Source organism: Anas acuta, chromosome 4 (assembly GCF_963932015.1).
Source record: "Anas acuta chromosome 4, bAnaAcu1.1, whole genome shotgun sequence".
Classification (NCBI taxonomy): domain Eukaryota; kingdom Metazoa; phylum Chordata; class Aves; order Anseriformes; family Anatidae; genus Anas; species Anas acuta.
The window spans coordinates 59,707,590-59,733,230 of NC_088982.1; the positions used below are offsets into that span (position 1 = coordinate 59,707,590).

General features: G+C 34.8%; 1 protein-coding gene and 1 long non-coding RNA gene across 4 annotated transcripts in view; both read left to right on the forward strand.

The window, feature by feature from the left end:
- SGCZ (sarcoglycan zeta) overlaps positions 1-25,641 on the forward strand; it is a 444,923-nt gene that overhangs the window by 52,854 nt on the left and 366,428 nt on the right. The gene's annotated exons all lie outside the window — the stretch shown is intronic.
- Positions 1-25,641, forward strand: part of LOC137856281 (uncharacterized) — an 82,669-nt gene that overhangs the window by 25,635 nt on the left and 31,393 nt on the right. For 2 of the 3 annotated variants that reach the window (XR_011096326.1, XR_011096325.1), the window contains 3 exons: positions 13,561-13,604; positions 15,966-16,129; positions 17,013-17,135. This is a non-coding gene — a long non-coding RNA (uncharacterized lncRNA). Of the gene's footprint in view, positions 1-13,560; positions 13,605-15,965; positions 16,130-17,012; positions 17,136-25,641 lie in introns of those variants that run through there. The other variant, XR_011096327.1, reaches the window with a different exon arrangement.

Sequence of the window (25,641 nt, forward strand, 5' to 3'; positions counted from 1 at the left end):
TTTTTTTCTGCGTTAAACTAGTGAATTTCAACAAATATCCTTAATTCTTGGGAAAGCTATGGATGCACTTAGACTGGGGGTAGAGGGGTGAGGGAAATGTTCTTTTTTCTTCAGTTCTTCCCATCTGTGAGATGATTTTGCTCTCTTGCAGGGCCTAAATGATAGTTGAAAGAGGCTCAGGAACAGGTTAACTGAAAATAGTAGTATAAGGTAGGGGCAGCAAGAAATAACAGAAGACTGAGGAAGAAAAAAATTGAAAGAAAAGGACAAAAAAAGTGGATTAGAATGAAAACATAGATGTCAGGAGGAGAGGAGAAAGCAACCAAAAAATAAAGAAAGGAATAATAAAATCAGAGTAAAAATAATACTTGATGTTAGATCTTTTCCATCCATTCCACTTGGTTTGAAATATTTCGTATAGCTCTTCATCTTACATAGTAAAACAAACAAAAAAACCACAACAGTGACAAAAAATAAAAGATGTAAAGCAATAAAGAGAAATTATGGTTATGAAATATTCATATAGAATTTGTGTAAAACACTGCTTTTTCAGGTAAAAATTACTTGTTTCCATTTGGGATTGTCATAACTCCGCTTGGTATTTTTGTCACATGTCCATGGCAAAAAAATAATTTCATAACAATCTTGTTTAATCAATTAAAATGTTTAAAATGAAACATTTTAATATTAATTCTAATTACATAATAAAGGCTTAGTATTTTAAAGCATCTAAGCAAGAAAATATGTTTGTAATCTGGATATGTGGAAGAGAAACTTGCATCTGAATTATATATCGGATGATTGGAAGTACCTTGTTTTCTGTACTCCGATAAATTTAGGCTTGCAAAATTGATGAGCTATTTAGTTCTCCCAAAATAGTCTGGATCTTGATCTTGTTCGGATGGAAGTCACTTTCTGACTCGTGTTTCTGCTTTGTTCCCCTTGTATGTGTGCTAGAAAATAACATTTTCCACATCCATGTTTCTTTTTTGACAGCCTGGCTCCCCATCACTTTCTGCATTTACCTTTTTATTCCTTTCCTTTTCTTGCTTCCTGCTTATATTTGTTCTCTTCTCATTCCATATTCAAATATGTTCCAACATCATTAATTTTGTTGTGATGTAGAACCCAGAACCAGGCTAGATGAACACAGATGCAATGGCCATCCCTGATTGGCCTAAATGGATCAGCTGTTTGTGGGAGTGAAACAGTGTGGAAGGTCATCAACTGATGCAAAAGCTGTTTCTGAAAAAAATAAAATCATGTTTCTGAAATATCAGTTTATGGAGATGAAATCTTAACATTCTATGAATTTTTAAATATTTGGTAATAGTGACAAGATTATCAATTAGCAAGGAAATCAGCCTGACTGTCAGGTGCTTCAGCATGTTTTCTTCTGAGCTGTGAGTTATGAGGATTTCTCCAAGGACATAAGAGGCAAGTTTATAAAGTGGAAAAATAAATAAATAAATAATGCTATCCATGTAGATAAACAATGTGTAGACTTACAGGTAAATATTTAAAGGGCAAAAAGAAATGTATGAGTCTGACATATTTCTACAACTCAAAACTGATCAATTATTTTCTTTACCAAAACCAAGAAACTGCTGTAGGTTTTGAGCAGTAATTAAAAATAAACAAAACACACATTTCTTAAGGTTGTATAATCCAACAACTGTGTGAGAAACAACCTTTCTCAAAGTCTTAGTCTTGGTGAATTGGTGATGCTGTGGTGTGTGACTGGTTGGACTGACCCACCTTCTTAAATCAGACCCCTGAGGCTGGCCATTCTGTAAGCAGGCTGCCTGAATTAAGGGTAGAGCTCTGCACAGTGTTTGAGGTGGGGATCTTCTCAAACCACTTTGTAGGGAAGAAGCGATTAAGTTTATATCTGAACAAGGAATCGAGTGTGCCCTAATAGGTTACCAAATTTTGGCTATCTTGCAAGATTATAGTTTTCTACTTCATAAAGAAGTACCAAAGGCCAAAAAGTTCCTTTTTCCTTCAAATGAATTATATAAAGTCTGGTACCGTACAAAAAGGCAGATTTGATTTCAATTTGGAATTAACATGAGGGCACTTAAAAGATAAGAGGAACTGCTCAGAAGCTTAATCCTGAATATTTCACTCAAAATGTTGACACTTTAAAAAAAAAAAAAAAAAAAAAAAAAAGACATTTACATCTCTCAAGAAAGAACAGATTTAGTAGTTAAAAATACTCCCTCTATTCTTTCATGAGATGAATGGTGGGATAGGAAGCTGGTCTACGCACTGTTAAGTTGCACTGATTGTTTAAAACATTTTTTTATGATCTAATGTTGAACCTGGCTGCATCTGTCATAGTGGAGCACCCTACAGACAGTTAAAATAATACAATCCAAATTCACTACCTGTGCTGTTCAGGTACAAGGTTTTCCATCCTTGTAGCAAAGGGGTAAAAGGTGAAATCTTATTCTGCCTCTTGAAGCTGTGAGGTGGTTCCCAGAGCACAGCTGAAGCTACTGCATCTTGCCTTCTACAAGTCACTTTTGAGCAGGTCCAGCACTGCCTCTGAAGGTCATAGGAAAACCTAAGACTTGTCTCACTCTATGCTTATAGAGAAAAGGAAATGTGTCCTAGAACATAAATCAATTCATCCGGCAGGTATTAATCAAAATTGTCTTTGTCAGAACAAAAAGAATGAAAATTTTCAGAAAGAATGAAATTACTTTACATAGGAAGGTCCTAACATTTGAAGGCATTCAGGCACAGGAGAGCTGTGAGAAGCCTGCTTGGAAGAAGGAAAAGACAATGAAGCGGATGCAGCCTTCAGACCAATAGCTGTAATGCACACAGCAGAACTGAGTTCTTGCTATGAATATCTATAAACTTTATTTAGAAACTAAAATGCTCCCCCTTTACTACCGGTTTGTCAGTAGTTTTCTTCTTTTTTTCTTATTTTTGTACCTATCTGCTTACTGTTAAGGAGCTTCTTGTTACTCTTTAACAGTGTTAATAGGATCTGTGTCAGGTAGGCAGCTGAAGGAGAACACCTAGTGCAATGGTACTTAGTGACACATACCATTGTGGCCTCTGCATGTATTAGAACTACTTAACACTTTGATGTGTAATAGGAAAATTCTTATACTGCCATTTCAGCAGAGATGCTTAAGAGAAACAAAGACTGCTAGAACTGCACAATTTGCAGAAAATAACTTCATGCCCTTGTTATTGCCTGGAAACATAGATTTTCAAAGAAAAAGCTACCAGGATAAAAGAGAATAGAAAATGAAAGGAGCATGCATTCCCTAGAAAAAGCCGTATCTTAAATTTCTGTAGTGATTATTTCCACACATTGGCATTTGGAAACTTGCTTATCGTTTTTTCCTTGTGTAGTCCACAAATGGATCTGTGATTTTAAACAGGGATACATGGGAATGATCCTGTTAAGAGAAGAAAGTGGTAAAACAAAGAAAACCTTAAAAAGCATTGGCAGAAAATAATTATGCCTAATGGCAAAAGAAAACATACAGCTTAGAGATTGTGCAATATTATTGAAAACACAGCAGGAATGACACCAATGAGGCTATACCTTCTAAAAAAACACTTGGTGCTTACACATTTGAATAGTAATTATTGCTTTATTTAGTGGTAGCTGTACAATTTTACGTAATGTATACAATAAATATTATACCTCCAAGCTTCCATATTTTTGGTGGCAAACAAAAATAGGTGATTTTTAGAAAGAAAATGACTCAGTTTTATCAGGAAGATAACCTGAAGTTATATCTTGATAGGCACGTTTATTGCTTTTCAAAAATATAATGCATACGGTTGTGACTGCCTTTAAGGAATTTAAAATTAATAACGCTTTTTATAGGATACTTTGAAATATTTTTTTAAGTATAGAAAGTAGTAATTGTTTTATTTGAGTATAAAATAAGAATTATTCTTTCTGATAAATGTTTTGCTTGATCTGAAATTGCAGAACTCTAAGTGAACTGTCAGCCAGAAAAAGTGTGTATTTATAAATAGAATGATTGAAGAAGCACTTTTTCTTCCTGTTGTATTATAAATCTTGAAATAAAACTTATAAAGAAGCCTGTTCTTTAAAAAGCTTCAAGATATTTTTCAAAATGGTCTCTTAAATAAAGAAATAAATAAATGTCACACAATACAGAATCCTGTTCTTCCTGAACTTCCATTATTTATTTATTTATTTATTTATTTGTGTTAGTGTGGCTCTATTTGTTTTAATTAATCAGGATTATGACCAAAATCTGAACCACAGTGTTTTATTTTTAATTTCCTACAAATACAATGGAAAAAAAAATATATTTGTAGCTTTTTAGAGATCACTTAAATGTATTACATTGAAATTAGGATTGTCAATATAATAGTTTAGTGTAATTTTATCACTACTTAACTTTCTTTTAATACACATTACAAAAGGTTTTAGAATATAGTTTTGTTTGTTTGTTTTGTTCTTTTTTTCATGTCTTAAGTAAACTTATGACACTCTTAACATGTCATTCAGTAGCATAAGGGGCTTTACCTTGACTCATTTGGCTTTTGTGTCTAAGGATTGCTTAAATTAGGAAGTTAGGAAACCAACGGTGCTTGCTAAAAACAATGTGTTGAAAATCATTGGTTTTGCATGTTAGTACACTCAAAGGGTTTGAGTTATTGGCAGTGGTATTGGCAGTATGTAGGAAGATCTTGGAGGGTACAGAGTAAATATGCTCAGAAGCACAGTAGCCAGGGCAAGAAAAGGGTGATACCATTTCATATGTTTATATAGGGAATGGTTCAACTAGGACCTGGTTCAACAGGCTTAACTCCATAATTCTTCCTGAAATCTCTGTAACAATTCCTATATCTTTGCTTGTCTGTAGTACAGCAAAGTAGGAATTCCTATCTTAGAGGACTCTGCAGACCTCTCTACCTTGCATCGTCCTCTTTAGCTCCTCCCCTTGTAACAGGAATATGGTAATTGATTGTTTACACCAAATAACATGGTTTTGCTATAGTCCATTATTTAGAACGACCGGAAAAATCTTCTCTTGGCTGCAGAAATGTTGAATCAAAAAAAAAAAAAAATTATAATTGACCATTTGTCATATCAAAATGAAACAGGAATTACTTGAAAGCAGAAATTATTTTTCATACAATGTTTATTCAAAAATGCCTTGTCCATCTTCTACGACACTGTAAAAAGACAATAGCATTGATATTATTATTATTATTATTATTACTGTGACTGGTACGTTTACCTCTGTTGCAACTATAGTTGTTTTTCACAACCACTACAACAGCAATCTTTATGCAACCATTTATCATACTAAGTCATTGATTTCTACAGAGAAATCAATGCAGAAAAGACATAGTATGATGTTATTATTAGTGTACACATTTATGTGGCTTTGGGGCAATAATGTGCAATTTTTAATAGGTTTTGAGCATGTCAATTTTATTCTATTTTATTCAATTGCTTTCAAAGGCTGTGCTCAAAAAACAAAGGACTATGCAGCGTGAGGAATAATGAAGTAGTCTCCAGTAATGGTTTGGTTTCCTGATAATTATTTTTGCAACATTTTAAAGAGAAAATATGGGGTTAAATGTAATGTGGTCTTAGTTGGACAATTTCTGAAACTGGCCTGTGTGATAACTTGCTCACAGACAGAGTAATCAAAAAAATTCAGACTGAGTGGACATAAAGGTGTTAGGTATGCATTCATTTAAATCTTTGGAAGGAATGCAACATGTTTTTCTTTATTGCCTCAAATAAAGTTACATAGCAGATAACTTGTCACAAATCCTTATGTTCAATGGAATTAACAAGCAGAACCCCATTTGTATAATACTGATATGATGTTTTGGCAGAAAATAGTGTTTATTAACTCCAATCATTTAGCAAACTCATGCCTGTTTCAAGCAGACCTCTCCAGAACTTCAGAAACAAAATATTTAGACTTTCAGATGTTTCTTAAACATTTCTTGTGTTTATAATTTATTTTTTTTTCTCCACATGAGCAGACTTAAGGGTCAAAATAAGACCTTCATCTTTCAAGGAATACTTTTTGCCCAACTCATTTTGATTAATTTTTTTTTTTTTCAGAATTTCAGGATTGACTGAAATCTGTTGATCCACATCTCTGAACGAAATGAATAATTTTGAATAAGTAGTGTTGAATGCTTTGTCCAAATGGCAAGCTTTCATACTTTCATTGGATTCCTTAGTTATTCCCAGAATTTTGGGCTGATGTGGATCATGGTTTTCCAAGAGCACAAAACTTTTAATTGAGCTCTGAAAGAGAATTCTCAAGATAAATGGATGTGGCTGAAACTCTGAGTTTAGACTTACAGGAGCAAAAGCTCCCAGTTACAACTGCTTGATGTAGAGAGGATTTTCATGTCTGAGATTACTGGCTGAGACTCCTAGAGTCTCTTCCAATACAGGATATTCTATGATTCTACGATCTTCTAGTATTCCAATATGGCTGTTTAACATCATTAATTATTGCCCTTTATTAACTTAATCATGCTGCAGATAAATATAATACAAATGATTATCACTTTCAATAGTAACAGACATTGAATGAACCTTTAGGCTAATGTCTTTTAGGAAAATTTAGTGATTTAATTATTAAAGAACCAAAGAACATGAGTGATGTGCAAAGGACTAATGAGTTATTTAAAAGATTTAATCTTGTATTAAGAATTTTTTTTTTCTGATTGAATACTCTCAGCAGAGTGATCCACATTAGTTTTGAAACACTTCATATGGGTCACAAGAAGTAACAAGATACAACTTCTGTATGCTGATGGAGATCACCTATATTAGGAAAAGGCATAAATAACTTTGTTAATCCTGTTAGCCACTAACCATCCAGGTTGAATTTTTCATTAATCAGTACTTAGCATTTTTATCTTAAGCAGTCTTTCACTTTTAGGTAATTTTTCATTTTTTAATCAGTTATTTAATTTCTTTTGACACTTCACTAATAATTAATAAAAAAATCTATGAAGTCCCCAAGTCCCTGTTTTTTATACTGTGTATTAAATACAGAAAAATCATGCAGTGTAAAAAAAAAAAAAAAAAAAAAAAAAAACACCCTGTGTTTTACAAATGTACAAAGATACCTTCTAGAATTCTACGGACTTTTTTTTTTTTTTTTTTAACTTCTGAGTTCTTTTAAAAACTGCTTTTAATGTAGTCTTCTTATATGTAGCCTTTTATAAAGTACCAATACTAGTCATCTGTGTTTCAGATCCAATATTATTTTCCCTCTTTGTAACAAATTTACCTCTTAATAGCCAATCCTTCTAATTTATTAAACTTCACAAAGTATTCAATAACTCTCCCAAAATGGCTGGTGAATATTCATTCATGATTCTTCTCTTATTTGTTTCACATCTATACGGGCTTTATTTGATATGCATACATTCCCTAATAGTCGTCATAAGGATTTTATTAAGATTAATAAAAGGCTTTAAATTTTTATTTTATTGAAAAGCACAAAATTATGTGTACCAGCTATGGTCAGTACATCTATGATGGAAATCAGGTTTGGCTAACTACTATTATTCTTTCTGCACATTTAGAGCTGATTTAAATTACCATATCCAGAGAGTAAAATAATCTTGATTCCAGCTGCTTCAAAACATGTGTTTTAGTCTCTTCAGCCTTAATTAATATGTGGTTAAAAATTATTTTCTGAAGCTTAGTTTTTACATCAATGCATTCCTGTACTGGATTTTACAAAAATATATTTATATAAGATGTCTTGGGAGAGTTATTCTTAAGAGCCTTGTGGTCATCAAAACAAGCATAAACAACTCATTTCTCTCCTAATTAAAGAAGAAAACTAGCTTAATCACCCCACCAATTTGTTCTATCTATCTAGCATTCAAACTCTTCAGTATCTTTGAATGAAGAATCCCTACTCCCCTAACCTAGCAATTTGGTGCAGATGAATATTGGCTGTTCATTAACAGAATTAAGTTTTTTAAAGACTCAAAATACTCCAAAATCCTCTTAAACACTCATCTGCCCTCCAAATAGCAGTTAAAAATAAAAAATTAAAAAAAAAAATCTCAGGTGCTTTATACTGAAGGAAGAGATCTGTCACTTACTGCAGCTGCAATCTATGTCTCTTCCATCTGGCACAGATTTTCATCAGCCTCAACAGATGTAGCATGGTAGGTCAACACAGGGCAACCTAGCTCATCAGACCAGACTAATGTATTGCTTCCTTTTATGGAAATAGTAAATTAAAATTCTTGCAGTATTCTTGGACTCCATAGCCCAGCAGTAATTTGGTGCATGTTGTTGTTGTGTCTAAGCATATTTTATACTGTTCAATGGATAGGTTACCGAAGGTTAGTTTTCATGTTTGTTTAAACTTCATTCATTACACATTTACTACATCCCAGTCCCCTGGAAGTTTTTCCTCCTCATTAGCTGCAGATAAGTCCATTAAGCTTTCACCAACATGGGAAAGAAAAAATCTAGATGGTGGATATTCAGTATACACCATTATGTAGTGATTCTAAAATAGATTTAAACTACTGAGGTATTCAGTAATGACAGTCTTACACTAGATGGTTAATATTTTCTAGTTCTTTACAGTTGTTAAAATTAGGCAAAATTAAACTGGAAGCACCTTAACATATTCCGTACCTTCAGATGTGTAACAAATGTATATCTTTTTGCATACAATACGAATGTATAAAAACATACTATGTTTTTAAGATACAATGATCAATTCCTTGGATCTTTCACTCAACAACCGTTTAGAATATTATCTAAAGGCCACTCAAGGCAGTAAGGTGGTATAGTATACTCCTACATATCTCTGCGAAATTAATTATATCTCTAATACCTTTACAAGATACAGAGTAAGAGACTAGTTGGAATTTTAATTTCCCAGCTGTTCTTCACATTTAAGTATGATGAGAAATTGCTCAGAATGAAGCTGTATTTCATAAATTACAAAAAAACAATGAATCTTTAAAAAAAAAAAAATCAAATTAAATCTTTTGCCATTCCGAGAGTTGCCTTCGTGAGCTTCAGTCTGGCAGAACATCTGCCAAAGATAAAACTAAGGTTGATAAAAGGAAGAATGTCTTATCATGCCATTTACAGCATACATACATATCTATATATATATGTTATATCCAAGGATATAACATATCTATATATATTATATATATTGTGTGTGTATGTATACATATATATATGTATATCCTTGGAGGTATGATCCAAAGTGTTAAAATAAATATAAGAACTTCATGTATGATAAGGACCTCTGAAACTGCCATGCTGAATGGACTTCTTGGTAGGACTAAGTATTAGAGTAATATCTGAAATCAGGTATTCTGAATTTGAAGCAGAATTATTTCCCAAACTGTGAGAATTTGTTATATATACCCTCAGAGGGTATAACTAGATTTTCACTATCCTTCTTTGGCAAGGACCCATTAGATGCGTATAAGAGATCTGTAATCTGCAGATTACTCTTCCTCATGAGCAGAAAGTTTAAAGTGCAGAGCTTATGCCTGCCAATTTTCAGAGAGTTTGTGTCCATTCCTAATTCTTGGGTAGCTTTGGGAGTTGTATGATTGGGACAGAAGCTTAGGAAAGGCTTTGTTAATTCCCTAGAGATCCCAATCCTACATGAAGCCATTAGTGATAAAGAAGCATAATGAAGTAGAAATCTAGCAAAAAAGGGCACTCATATTTTCCCATGTGTATGTCTATATGCAAAGTTTTAGTGCCATGCTCCGAGGGCAGGCTCTGAAATACCTTCTTTGCCTTAACCTGTTTGGTGTGTTTACTAGCTGTTGTTAGTGAAATACAAGTAATATCCCCAAACTGCTTTATATGTAGATCTGCAAAACTGATTACTAAAGATTAAGGATCAGAAATTCTCAGACAGTGTATAACAAGCACCAAGACTACATCTTTGTTTTGTCTTTTATACAGTGATGGACACATGAGAAATGCAGATATGTTTATTCAGTCTTTATGGTATTCAGCAGCTACTTGCAGCCTGAGAGTCTCACAGATACTGGCTTCATTTTAATAAAGCATTTAATTTAGAACTCTGTTTTAAATGTTGATTATTAGCTTCTTCAGCATGTACCTGGTCCTACTTTCTCTTAAACGTACAGCTCCTATACATTGTCATTTCACAGTCAAAAGGCATTAGTGATAATCATTAACAGTATACAAAATCAAATGCAAACTGTAAATACGTGTAACTCGTGGCTGGGATTGCTCAGTTCATCTCTTTGGTGTTTTGAATCACTAAAGAAATCCTTATTCTCTTTTTAGGGATCAGGAGCTACTGTTGTCAAGGAACAAGAACTCAGATATTTTTCTTTTTGCCTTGGAGGGCTATTTGTGGACTATTCATTTCATGACATCTGATATGCATGTACATTTATTTATTCCTGTATTATTAATAGTACAGGAATCTTCTTGCATTAGGAATCTTCCTTTTGAAAGTCTGTCCTGAACTCTCCAGAAACAGTGATCTAAATGCCACTCTAGTATGTAATCCAGCAGCTGAGCAAGGAGGAAAAAATATGTAGGACAATTTAGAATAAGGAAAAGGCTTTTTGAAAAACTGACATTTAATCATTCAGTGCTGGAAGCTTGTCTTAAATTTCAGTTTTGATTCTCTAATTTCAGGACTAAGAAAATGTAATAGAAGGTAACTGAGGAGGAAAAAAAAAATGTTTCTTCATTCAGTTTTCACAGATGCGATAACAATCTATCTTAATATTAAATAATATTAATTTTATAAATATGCTTGTAAGAGTAGTGGCCTCTCACCATTCTCCACCAGTTATAAACTAGTGCATACAAACGTGCCAAATATAAACTCTTCAATTAATAAAAATAAGCTATTTTTCTGATAAATCAACTCTTTTAAGTCACGTTGAGGACGTGTACCTAAAAAAAAAAACAATAATTAATTCATTAAGTAAGTTTCATGTACCCTTAAGATATTTTAACAGCTGAAATTGTAACAGACCTCAAATTATTTCTTTCTAATTAATTTTTATATGGAACAGGAAAATTTGGAAGTAACTGACCTTTAAGTGGTAAAACCTCTTCTGCTACCGATGATATGAATTGTAAATGAAATTCCATTATAATGAGGGTAATGTAGCAACTACAGTAATTGCATTACAATGAGGAAATTTTAGCCTTGAAAGATTTAAAAGCTAATTACTGAATACCATGGTGAAACAAATGGAACTGTTTATTTCTATTGTGTTAATATCTGAATTGCTACTAAGCATTTTCTCAGTAAAGATATCTTATAAATGCTGGTAGGTGCAAATATTTTTATTTAAGCTCCAAAACAGGTATGTTCGACCCCCCCCCCACACCCAGTTGCATTCAACCTTACTGGCACAATTGCCTGTCGCACTCCAGTAGAAAGGTGACTGAGGAAAAGCTTCTTCATCAGGGTGGGTGATGAAGAAATTTTTCTTTTTTGCAGTCATAATGGGAATCAGCTGGAGTCCTGTCCTGACAGGGTCTAAGTCACCCCTGTACTGTTCATTTACAGCCGCCTGGTTGTCCACAGGGCAGACAGCACAAATTTTATATGGGGTCTCCTTGCATAATAGGGGGTGTGCTCATCCTATTTTTTCCCCCATGAAATGCTCTCTAAAAATCTTTCAAGGATAAGACCTCCACAAAATAATGCTTTTGACAGGCAGGGTGAGAGTCTATAAGTAAATGGAGTTTCTAATGACATATATAACACAAAAGAACTTGCTACTCACGTGTAATTTTAAAATATTTAGATTGGCCCTTCATATTTAAAGTGTAAAGAAAAGAAAAAAAAATAGAAAAGAAAGGAAAGAAAGAAAAAACACCATCTACCTTTTGTTTATCTTTTAGTCATTTAAATTTTAAAATAACCTTAAATTATCTTTAGAGAAAATAACTACTTGAAATTACATGTTTTTCTCTCAAATCAAACAAGCAAATAGAAATGTTTCCAGTTAATGCATTTTTTGAGTTTATACTGTCCTTTAAACAGCAAGTATAGGTATTTACCCGGGTACTTTCAGAAGCCAGAATGTGCAGCCTATATAAAAATCAGCATTTCAATGTAAAAGGTCGTTATCCAAAAGCAGAGAAAAACACAGGTGTACAAGCATTTAATTCTCTTGTCAGTGGCTTACTGAGGTTTATGACACTCTCGTTGCATCAGGTTCTGCAGTCTGTCAGATGGTCGGGCTAGTGGCACTAGAAGGAAACGTTTTACTTTTCTGGATAGAAACAAACATTAGGAACATCAGTACAACTTAAAAATGCTTCACAGCTTTTCCAAGAACTAAGGTATACTTCCTCATCACCAGCCGAAACAGTTATAAAAGCAGGATTACAAGGAGTTAAAGCCCTATCTGCTTATTCACTATGCACAGGCTTTGAGGGGTGGTTGTGGGAGGGTAGTGGACAATATCACAGCAATGTGGCTCTTTGGGAAGAGTGAATATCCTAGGATATTGGTTTTAGAATATCTCATTCTCATATAAAAGTATTAATTATTTGAATTATACCAATTTATTTTGGAAGGAAAAGCAAACAGTCATCAGGCACCCCATGAAAATATTTGAATCTTCAGTTATCTGCCTGTAAGTTCCCATTATGGTGGTCAGGCTTTGAACTGGATGGATTTCAACAGAAAAGCAACGGTGCACAATACATCGTTTCACAGAGATACTAACAGCAAAGGATCTCACTGTGTGTTCTTGATTCAGCCCCTTTGGTCTTTTTCCACGACAACCCTCATTCCTTTATTGTAACGTTCAAGTCTCATCCTCAGAGACCCACAGAGACTGTTCCTCCCTTCAGGAAAGATAACAGGAAATTTGCCAGTAACTTCAATAGGAACAGGAATAAGTCATTTATTATCTAACATCCAAACACATAAAAGCATGTCAGTGTACAAGGAGGTAGTTTCATCCTTTTTTCCTCTATTTTAGGGACTATTTTCAAATGTTCAGACACTGCATCTTCAATGAGGAAAAGTTAACTGGCCAGGATACTTAGAGACTTGGACACTATGAATAACTCTCCTGAACTAAGCTAATTGTTTTTTTCAGAGACTAATATCTTAAAGCCATAATAATACAGGCAGTGACATTTACAGATTTTCTAGAAGATATAACTTTTAGACTAAAAATAAATAAGCAGGGCAGATAACTTTGCAGCATGTACAACTGCCACAGGAGGGTTGGACTAGATGACTCCTGGAGAGAAATTCATCAGCCTAAGTTTTTCTGCCACATTAAGACTCATTAACGGTAGTAACACAAACCAAAGAAGGACAAGCCCTGGCAGTGGTTCCCAGGTGGCAAATGGATAACAGGAAGTTATGGATAACTAATCAGTTTCTGACTGAATAACTGATGGATAACTAATCAGTTTAATACAATAAAAGTAGTCTTCATATGGGAAAGATAGTCCACTCTGTTATAGTGATATAGCTGTCAGCTGCATTTATTGTCTTACCTTTTTTTTTTTTTTTTTTTTTTTTTTTTCCCCAGGCAAAGACTTCTCTGGCTTCCTCTGCTAGGATGTAGCCTTCCTGGTAATAAGAAGACCTGTTTTGAGGGGTGGGAATTGTCCCAGGTGTATTCTACTTTTTTTTTTTTTTTTTTATCAGATGTCATTAAGTAAGAAATAAAATAACTTAAATAGTGTCATGTAACCATGTAAGCTAGTTGCAATGGGGAATGTATAGTGTCTGAAAGCCTTTCCTGCTTCTCTGGTTAAACATGGAACTGGTTGCTATTTCAAACTCTACAACTGATAGAATTGGGTTATGACACAGTAGATATAATGGAACCCAACCACAGAAATGCCTTAAGAGCATTTCCTTCAGAGGAATATTTGAGAATATTTGAATAGCAAGTTCAAATGCATTTTCACATTGAATAATCATTGCAGAGCTGAATTTAATGAAAGAATGAACTTGGTTGGCAAGACTCAGGAGAGAAGATTATTAGCTGAACAGCTTTGTTTCATTATATGACTGCTAATTTAATATTCTCTTACAAGCTTAAAAATAGACATTTTCCTGTCATTTCCTTTAAAATCATGCTTGTTTGATTTCTACATCTTAAAAGGTACAAAAATACTTGAAAGAGCTGTTCTTGGTATGCAGGGTTTTTTTCCTGACTGTTACAGAGATCGATTATATTCCAAATATTTCACTTCTATTGTATTTTTGCAGATTATTTTTTCCAAAATTACTATGCCACATGATAGTTATTACAGAACAAGTGAGGTTGGGCAGAACCTCTGGAGATCATTTCATTCAGCGTTCTGCTCAAAGCAGGATCAGCTAGAGAAGGTTGCCTAGGACCATGTCTAGTTCAGTTTGTACCCATTGCCTCTTTTATTGGCCACCACTGAAAAGAGCCTAACTCCATCTTCTTTACCTCTCCATCATCAAATATTTGTGTACATCGATGACATCCCCGTGGGCTTCTCTGACAGAAGAATTGTGAGATCTTGCAAGGTCTTATGATATTCAAGAATATTTCATGAGATATGTTCTAAGTCATTAACCAAGACTTTTTCCAAATGACTTTGCTCATACTTACAGAGATGCAATGATAGAAACCAGCACTAAGTGGAAATTTAAGCATCTGACTCTAATGAATCAATAATTAATTGTATTTAATCTCACCAGTTCCAAATTCAGAGGAAAGGGTGAATTGGTGAGCTATTTAAAAGGTGTTTTTTTTTTTTTTTTGAATAGGGGTTGCTTTAAATTGTCAGATACTGTAGCAAGGAGCTAATTTATTAACTGTGATGAAATTATTGTATTTAATGTAGCTAGGGCTTTTCTGAAGAGAGGGGTGTGTGTGGTATGTCTAAATAGTTTATAATTTAAATTCCAAGCTAGTTCTTGAGGTTGGGGGAAAGAGAAGGAAAGTGTCAGGTAGGAAGTCCAAACACTAATTTTGTCTGTTAACAGTTCCTCAATGTATGAAATACGAACTTCCAGATGTGTAGACATAGATCTGAAATGAAAGGGTTTATTTGCAAACATAACTCTGGGCTATCTTGTATTTGAGTGGGGTTTGTTGTTGTTTTTTGTTCCCCCCTCATCCCCAATAATATATCCATGTGCTCCTTCTCCCAGTCAGCTGTGGTGGTTAACCACTCTTAATCAAAAACAGCACTTCTGATGCATTTTGTTTGTACTGTGCGTGTGTAATTGAGTTGTGTAAATGCAGCAGAATAAGTGGCTGTGTGATTGAGCTGGAGTTATGGTGATTATGCAGATGAATAATGCTTGTTTACTGAGGATTCTCCAGCACAAAAAAAGGTGCAAATATCTAAAAATCATTTTAAGTCACCATTGCTGGAAGAGCAGACTCATTAAATGCCTGCCCAAAGCAGCTGGAGAGGTAGCTATGGCTTTCCATGTAGTGATCTTCAGAGCATCTCTGACAGCATTACAGGTTCCTTCAAACTTTAAACAGCTGGGTAAATAGAGACATTAGACTTCTGTAGGTAGCTGTGAAAGACTAATTTACAGCTTGTAATTCTTATTATTGTAACTGCCTAAAGGTAAAGCTGCAGTGTGGGTGGGTGGGTGGAACATTAGGTGGTTGTTTGCTATCAGTACAAAATACATGAGCTTCTGTGAGAATATCTGCTGTGTGGGGGTTATGTTTACTAAGCTGTCAGCGAATGGTTTGCAGGTAAGCCCAAGTTAGGTTTAAGTTTAAGTCATCATTTCTGACTTTTTCCATAGTGTCGACACCTAATAGTGAAGCAAAAAAAAAAAAAGGCCAATTCTTACTCCTAGTAGAGACTTCAGGGTTTCTCATTTGTTTTTAATTTCCTCATTTCTCTGACACTGTCCTTTCTGTATCATTTTGAATCACTTTGCACTAGTTAACGTAAGCAACATTTAGTTACTTCTGCATTGCAGGCCTTAAAGTTTGAGAGGAAAAAAATCAGCATACTAAAGTGCCTTGAAGACACTGCAACAAAACTGCATGTTTCTCTCTGCTGGTCCTTTTATGTAAATGTCCATATTTAAAGAAAGGCATGACCTGGCTAACCAGCAAGATTTTGCTGCAAAACACAAAAGAGGTAAGTAACATTCCCAATTTGCACTTCTTGCTTGCTAGAATTATTTCCCTGAAATCCCAAGTGGTCTAAAGTGCTTGCTCATTGCTGTTGATGGAGGTGTTTCTTCTCTGTTGCAAAGATATTCAGATAATTGTGCTGTTTGTATAACAGCTGTTTTGTCTACTCCCTGAGACCACAGGGTACATCAAGATCTTGAAAAGGAAAAAAAAAGAAAAAAAGAAAAAAAGCTGAGTTTTTGAAAATGCACTGTCACTTCTCTGACACTTGCTCACTTAGGCATTTATTCAGTGTCTTCAGGAAAAAAACACTAACCTAGTCGAGTTAGATGGTAGTTACAGCAGACACTGGGTCTAAACTTTTGCTCACTTAAGTGTTTTTTCCTCTTGTTTTTGTATATGGCTTGGGGGAGGTGGTGGGTTTGTCTTTAATGTCTTTTGTTTGTTTGCTTTGTTTTGTTCGAAGATATCACTTAAGAAGCCCTAAGTGCAAGCAGTCATCATTCCTTTAGTCACTTTTCTTTAGGGTGTTGTAGCATGTCTATGAAAAATTGGCATAACTGTTAAATCAGATTCTATTATGCTACTTAGGAGAAAATGCCTTAATTCATTTACCCCCTATTTCACCCCCTGTTCCATGGTGACCATGGGTATTTCACTGTTACCTTGACTTGCAATACAGTGATGCAGTCAATGCATCATGTGCTTCTTAACACTGTCTAGTTTTATTACTCCAGTTGTTCAATAGCTGCTATTGATTTTTAAGCCTTGGATCTGAGAGAAAGCTAGCAGCAACAAGCAACTGATGTTGCAGCTTATTTAAGCTAAGGGACAGCTTTGGTCTTGCTTAGCTCATGAGACTTTACACTCATTTTCTTTGCCCAAAGGACTGCTATGGCTCTGCCTGAAAAGGCTGTCTTGAAAAAGATATCATCGGAAGGGGAAAGGAGGAAGAGGAGGAGGTACACCTGGCACCTTGCTGGTCAAAATAAAATAGCACTAAACCTAAAGCGTTGAAGGCACTTGCTATTCTCTTAGCAACGTGCCACAGAAACAACTGGATCCTTATTTAGTGTTCATGTAAGCCTGTACCTCTTACAGGAAATTCAGTAATTTGTAATGAAAAGCATCGTTTTGAAAGGAGGGAAAAAAAAAAAAAAAAAAAAAAAAGAATTTCTGTGAAATACTAACAGGGGCTCTCAAAAACATGACAGTGAGTATTTTTGTAACTTTCCTCCTTAAAATAGTTATTTCCAACACAGGGCTATTGGCATGGCAGGAGGTGCTAAATGAAATGCAAATGCTATATTCAGAGCCTTTTTTCTGAATCTAGGAAGCAGCAGTATTTGACTCCTGGACCTTCTGACTTTGTGCTTTTTTAGACACCATTATCTGAAATATTACTAATGAAGCATTAGAAACTCAGTTTGAAATACTAATCCAAATATTACCTTTCTAAGGAAAGGTCTGCAACTTTCTGAAGTGTGTAGAGTACTAGAATTTTGAAATAACTAAGTACTTAATTGCTATGACAGTGTTAGGAATGAGGGAGGCAAGAAGAATTGTAGAGGAATGCAGAATGGTTGGTTTATGTGATAAAGCAAAATACCACAAATGTTAAGTAATACAACCTCAATGAGCAGTGTGATGTTATTAATTTCAGCCTTGTACTAAGAGGGAAAAACTCTGTAAGTTGGCTAGTCCATTTTCAAAGAGTTTTTCATGACTTATATTTTAAAAAAAAAAGGGGGGGGGGGGAGAAAATGTGACTTTATAATGTGTTTGTAAATATGTATTGTAACAAAGTATTAGAGCCATTTAGCTGTTCTTTCTAGATGTCAGATAATGACAACTTGATTCCAAGGTGCTAAATTCTGTGAAATTCAACAGTAAATCTAGCAGTGACAAAATGTAGTGTGCCAGGGCAAACCAACTTGTAATTGCAAGGTAAAGGGGAGTCTTAAGGAACAGTGCTTTTGGGTACTTACCTGATACATTCCCCTAGCTAGGTACAGAAAGAAAGCTTCAAGCACGCTTTCAATTTTATGATTAAAAGTAGGTAAGTATGTGTTTGTCACAATGACAATAATGAACCTTGACAATAAGGGCAGGCAGTTTAGCAGCTCTTTACTGAAATCTTAAAGGAAATAAAAGCTTGCAAGAAGAAACTTGTGGAAGTTGCAGAGCAGAAAACTTCTGTGCCATAGAAGGCTGGAATGGCAGCTGATGCTAAATGGTCCTCGTGGCAGGGCATGCTGCTAGTTTTGGTGTCCAGGATCACCAACTGTTTGAGAGAAAATAAAAATGTCACCTGATGCAACATCTGAACAGTTAACAGACTGTAGTGACAATGCTTTATGCCGAACACAAGGGAAAGTTAAAGTGCTGTACCAAGTTTTGCATGATAAATGCAGTGTGACACAGCAATTAAAGGTCATTTGGATCAAGTAATAACTGTCACATCCAGCAAGCAGAGAATGTTTGACTACCAGTTTGGCATGTAAGCATATGGCTAGACTCCATAATGGTTTTTACAGTGGTAGACCCTTCTAAATTTGCAGCTGCACCTCATCTGATGAAGCAATTTGAACGCTATGAGATTAAGATATCAAAATACTTCAGATTGCCAAAATGCTCTGTAAGCATGTGAAAGGGAGGCCTGTAAATATTTTTAATGTGTGAAACTTACAAGCTGGTCTATTATAATTTTTATATATAGTTCCTATCTACATCTAACCAACACAAAATATGTCCTGTTTTTTTTATGTTTTTTTTTTTTTCCCAAGTGTATAATAGTTGCCAAATCCTTTCAGCATGATTAGATGTGCTACACTTCCTATTTCAGTAAGAACTGCAATCCTCTACAATAAATCCTGTCCCATTTGAAGGATGTTTTCTGATTATCTACAGGAGAGTATTTCTTTTATTCATACATTATACTTACTGGCAATGGTATCAAAATGCCTATCTAGGCACCCGTTCAGTAATCTAATTGCTTCTGGAATTTCATTGATTTTTATTTTTTAAGCAATTACAGAGAAGATTAGTTGATTGTAGTGATAGTGTTTTGAAGAGACTGGATTTATACAGCAAGAGGATTCTCTGCTTTTTGCACAATCTTTTGGACTCTAAACAACATAACAAAAAAGTCATGTCCTAGAATAAACTTTTTTCTCCTGATAGAGATTCTGGAGAACCTTTGTGTCTATAGATCCACTGTTTTGGGGGGTTGAAGAGGCTGTGTTTTCTGTAGAAACAAGGTAATACTGATCCATAATTTAGAGACTGAATAAATTAGATTGAATGTACTATTTTAACTCATTCACTGTTTCCAGAGGTGGAGGGAAGGGACAGATGAATGTTTTCATCCAGGTGAAAAATTTCTAAGTGAAGTTTGCGTAAAGTTGCCGAATCAGGTATGTTTTTTTTTGTGGTCTGGATGCACATAAAGGCCACACACATACCATTTTTGCTCACATTGAGATGGTAGGTAGAAAGAAATAGGCTGTTGAGTTCTAAACTAAATCCCTTGGGTTGGTCTGTTCACTGGAATGTATAAGTGGTATCTCTGTAAGGAAAGCACAGTGAAATATGCATATTTTCAGTGAAATAATTTATTCCCTGCTCAGTTAAATAAAAAATTACCATGAACACCAAGCACAATTGAGCGAAGGTATCTTCTGCAACCTATTCTGTTGAAAATTTTATTTAAACATAAAGTATCTGAGATACTTAGCTAGCTAACTTGGTATCTGAGACAGCAGGCATGACACTAAGTACCTAAATTTTCATTTTTCTGTAAAAGGCTTGATAACAGGGAACTCCTTTATTTCATAACTCTTTGTTGGAAGCATCAAGGGGATTTTATATCATCCAATTTACTTACTTAAAGTTAGGTCCAGTGCTGAACTGACAAAAATGCCACTTCCCTGGATTGCCTGAGTTAATTTGAAATGTCTTTGTATCTTTCAGAGCTTAAGCTGTTAAGGCCAGATGATATTTGAGAACATATTTTGCCATTAACTTTGATTAAGCTTTGTCAGCTCTTTTAGGAGTCCAGGTATCTCCATTTCAGTTCTGACTGATCAGCTTATGGGACATTAATAATGCCAGAGGTTTGTTTAATAGAACATATAGGAGTGCTGGGTAACCAATAACACAAATAGCCAAATGATTACCTTTCTTATTGCCAACATCCAAGATCAGATGGCCAGTGTGTGTGTGGATAATCAAGGTTCCTGTCTTGCAGGCTCCTCCCTGTAGTTAATTTTGTCTTTCTTGCGGAGTGTGGGTATAGTGATTTCTATAGCTGACTTGTAGCTGTTCACTTCTGTTCCATTAATATTGTTTAGAGATTATTTGTAGTCTTACAATCTTGTTTGAATCCAAACTATCTCATTGCAGGCTTCAAACATAGTTACTATGAAGTTAATTTACATTTTAAAGGGGGGGGGGGAGGGGGTACAGAGGCACACCTCTCCTACTTCTCTGCCTTATGGATGAGGACTTCATATAGCAGTATCAGTGTTTTTGAGTTATTAAAACTGGATCTTTTTTTTGCCGGTAGGACTAAATTCCATTGTCCTACAGCTACTAGTTTCATTACCCTCTTGAGCAAAGAAGCTACTTGCTTCAGGGAAGAAACTTCTCAGAAGATTTTTAAGAAGGTACTTGGAAAATACTACCAAACTGTTTCAGAATTTGTTTCACTACTAAATAGGCAAATTTGTGAACAAAGAATCCAGATGTCATCATGAAATATCTTTATGTCAGCCTCACCAAGGAAAGACTGAGCCCCAAATGCTCTCAAATAATTTATCTCAAAGTATAAGTGTTTATGCACTATATAAATGCATGCATTACACAATATATATGTACAATATTGACTCTTAAGTATTTCAAAGTAATATTGCTGTCTTAGACTCAAGTGATCAACAGTGAGAGAAATGTTGGTTCTAGATGTCTCTATAGCCTTAATTCTCCCTTCACTTGTGCATAGTAATATCCATTGCATACAGGAGAGAATATTGGTGTTATGTTGCTGTGTCCTCTAGACATCCTTAGTGCAGAGGTACAAATATCAAGGTTATAATGATTCATTTAATTCCAGTGGCTTTCTGGACTTAGATATCTTTCTGTCTTAACCTGTTGTGATTCAGTTTAGTCAGTGATTTCCCTTGACTTGACTTTTCTCAGAGAAATTATCTTACGCTACCCGTGAAATGTAACTTAATACTTAGGAAGCATTTGAAGATGTTTGCTATGGGACTCCGGTAAAGTGACAGGGAAACAATAGAGTTATAGTCCTTGCTGTGAACAAACAAGCAGCATGCATTTGAAGTATAATATATATATATATCACAGAATGGCTTTTGTTTTAACAAATGTGAAGCCTCCGCGTATGCCAGTGCAGCCTGTGGTATGCAGCTCAAAACATCCACCTGGTGCCCAGCATTAGAGCTCTAATGGAAACTGTTTTCTGAACCAGGAAAGGAAGCATTTTATCCCAGCAGAACTTGGGAATTCCCTGGACTTATATATCTATAATTCTTTATTAATATAATGAAATCTTGGGAATTAATAGAGAAACAATTTCTATTAATGATTGTTTTGATGCCATATGACCTCATTGGAAAGAATTCCTTCGTTCCATGTACAAGATCATCATGTGATGTTCATTGAAATGGGCAGTTTATCATTCCAGATTTCTGGAAGCGAAATATAACCATTGAAATTTAAACATCCAGCTCACAGACAACACTTCACAGTAGGAAACACCTTGTTTGGTGATATATATAAAGTATATATGGAACAAAGATTGTTTGGATTGCTTGTTTATGGAACAAAGAATTGACAGTTGATGCAAGCAATTGAGGATAATAGTGATATCAGTCAAGATAGCTGAATGTTTCCAAGATGAAATTTGTATTGCCAACCTCTGAAAAATATAACCTCTATCAAAACTGTAGTTTTGTTAAAAGTAGTGTGATAATCCATCTATTAATAAGATTTTTGAGGAATCACTTTTTTTTCTTCTTCTACAAAAAGAGCAAAGAATTATTTTTAGGCAATCTGTCTTAGAATATAGTTTTCTATCAAGAATCTAATTACTTATTTACATCTGAAATGTAAAAAATCTACATGTGAAAAGGTTTAGTGAAATATCATTGATTTCACTAAACCCAGAATTTTAGGCAGGATCCATCAGTACTGCAAAATAACATGTAGCACAGATTTTGATTATACCTACCAAAAAAAAGATTTTATTGATTTCATTGTCTTCTGTGAAAGTAAGGAGCCAGGATTTCAGCTGCAATATGCCAGTGGGCTTGCATCATCTCTCTGGGTGGGTGTACAAAACATTGCTGCTGACCCATTCATAGGATTGGTCAGTTCCGAATATTATCATGCAATTGTTGCAGCCTAACTGAAACCAACAAGTTGAAGAATGTGAAAACTTAAAAACCTTCTATAATTTAAGGGACATTTTATCTTTGCTTAGTATGCATGCACAACAGACAGATGCATGAATATTTATGCATGTGTATATACATACATATGGAACTATAGCACTAGTCACTTAAAAGAAAAAAAGGCTATTTGTGATGAATTTTTCTAAGGATGCATTTTACATCATGTTATTGGAACGAAGGCTAGTTTCTGTCAGAGACTGGAATATAGTGACATCAAATATAGCCCCATGTTATTTGGTATAATTAACTTATGACATGACTAACATAATTTCAAGATTTCCACTTTGTGAAGGGGAGAGAAAGAGGAGTAAAGGAGAATCCCAAAAAGCTGGCAGTCTTCTTAGCAATGACAGCTGAGGCTGATAGCACTGTGCTAATATTGCTGCATGTACTCTTCTCAATGCCCTGACACTAAAAATTCAGGTTAAGAAAAATACAAAATGCCACCCCTTAACAAAGTTCTGAAAGTTCATATATTGTATACAGCAGTAATGCTCAGTCCATGCTCATTATTGATCTCCAAAAACCTCCATGCATTCAAGCACATGGTAGTAACTAAAGATGCTTTTCAGGCTGTGTACTTATCTTTCATTAAGCTTTTTCTGCTGTCTCCTTCATACAAAAAGGCAAAAAGAAAAAAAGAAAAAAAAAACAAACAAACTTTTTTTGCACGGAATTTTGAAATGTACATTTCACAATTATGTTCTTATGTTCAAAGAAATTTCATTTTCGTACATTCAAAGTTGGTTAATATCTTAATTTTAAATCTTGCTCTTTAATCCTTATTTCTCTTTTTATTCTTACTCTTATTTGACTTTCTTTTCGTATTTACCATCATTATATAGTAGCCTTGTAAGAAAGACATGAAGAAATCACTAAATAAGGGATATAATAAAAATGTCTTCTCTTTAGTTACCACAAAATTTGTTCATGTTTGATACTGAATAATAATTGGCTTTACATCTAGCTACAGTTCTGGATTGTGTCCAAGGCTGTACACCAATCCTCCTTTTTCCTACCCCCTCACCTCATATCCTGAGGGTAGGTGGTCAGATATGAATCCTTTTAGAAAGAAAGGAAATATCTGAGGCATAGTAGATATTTGCCAGAACATTCATGTTCCTCAAATAACACATCATTTAAGTGAGTGATTAAACCGAAGACTGAAGTCTGCTAATACAAAAAATGCTAACCGTTCTTTGTATTAGCAGTAGTTTTGCAACAGTTACAGTGTTGTCTTTAGCTTTTAAAAATCTTATTAAAATATCTTTTATGTCACACCACCAACTTACAGGACCATGTGCACTCATATGAACCTGATTCTTCTCTGATTGATTATACCCTACAGGATCACAAAATGAGCAAAAGAAGAATCTATATATTATTTTTTTTCATAAATGAAATTTATGCTTTCATAAATTACTCTTAAATAGGGAGCAATAAGTTGTGTGAAGAGGGATGCTTTACAAATTCTTGTTTAAGACTTTATAGTGCAAAGTGTGTTTCCTGAACATCTGATTCATGAATCTACTCTTCATATAGGTAACAGATTAGCAACCTCTGTCATGCACCATAGGTACTATTCCATCTCAAACCACTAATTCTGTTAGAATTAGAATTCTGTCAGACCATTAATTCTTCTTAAATTAACTAGCTCATCTGTAGGCAGTTCATCTATATGGAGTTAAGTGACATAAAAACTTTCATTGTCTGTAAGTAATTTTTCAATAAAGACCAAGTAATTTTTTGTTGAGATATTTTTGTGGCAGGGGCATACCTTTTGCACATTCAGATGATGTGAAAGAGAGGATGATGATCTATTTATCTTGATATCTACTCTGTTAGTTATAGACTGTCATTAGGGTGAATCTTTCAGGCTGAGAAACCTTTCTCCATCACTGGCTGAATGTGAAGGGCCTGCTAAAATGCATTTTTATTTCAACACATCTCTTTTGTAAATGTCTATACATTTGGATCTAACCTGAGGGCACCAAATAACAATGTATGAATGTGTATTGTTCATTTGACATTCTTGCCCAACTCTGAGCTTTTGGAGAGCCTTACTCTCACTACCATACCATTACAGGGTACTATGGCCTTGCTGATATTCATGCTGAAAACCTACTACTGATCCTTCACATACTATTTGTCCTGAACTGAATAGGGTGGCTGTGACTGTAACTCTCTGTGAATGCCAACACCAGTATAAAAGCCATCTCATGGCTTTTATATTACAAATTATTTGTAATGATTCAATACAAGTGATTTGAGGACCTCTGCATGTGCAAACCTGTGGGAGCCTCAGTGGATGCCTCTGCCAAATTGCATTTAGTTTACAGCCATGCTTTTAAATCACGGGAAAGTGTGCAGCAGCTGTTTACCTGGTAGAAGAGGGTTGCTATCTACAGTCTTCTGAGCTGAGACTTTGGGGTTTGGGGTGGGGTGGAGTTTCATTTCCTTGATGTTACATGTTTCATGCCTTGCAGTTATCATTTCTTTCAGCTCATTTCTCAGTGCGGTGTCAAGAACATAATGCTGTTTGTCTGAGTAGCATTGGATATGGCAGCCTAGCTCAAGGAATTGTTTTGCTGACCATGCAACAAGGTGATGGTCTCAGGATTTGGGGATTCCAGTGTCATGCTCCTCTTTGTGCGCTTTCTCACACTCCCTTCACCCAGTCATAAGGGTACCAGCTGGTAGTATAGTCCAAATTCAATATTCAAACACTTCTGCTTCATTTATGCAAGTCCCCTTTCTATTATTTTTTTTTTTTTAACTATAGCTGCTGATGTTGTCTCCTGCAAGCTAAAAATGTCTGTTCTATATTAAGCTGACTTAATCCTCTTACGACTGTTTCGGATCTGTGCCATACCCCAGCATGTGTTGTCTGAGCATTGAGAAACAACAGTGGTCTAGACCAGGGTCTTAAGATACTGCTGTACTTCAGGACAGAGAAGTGACATTTTTTCTGAAGGTAGGATTTGACTTAGATGGTAAAATAAAATAACATTTGGGGTTTTCATATAGTTTCAGATCAAAGAGG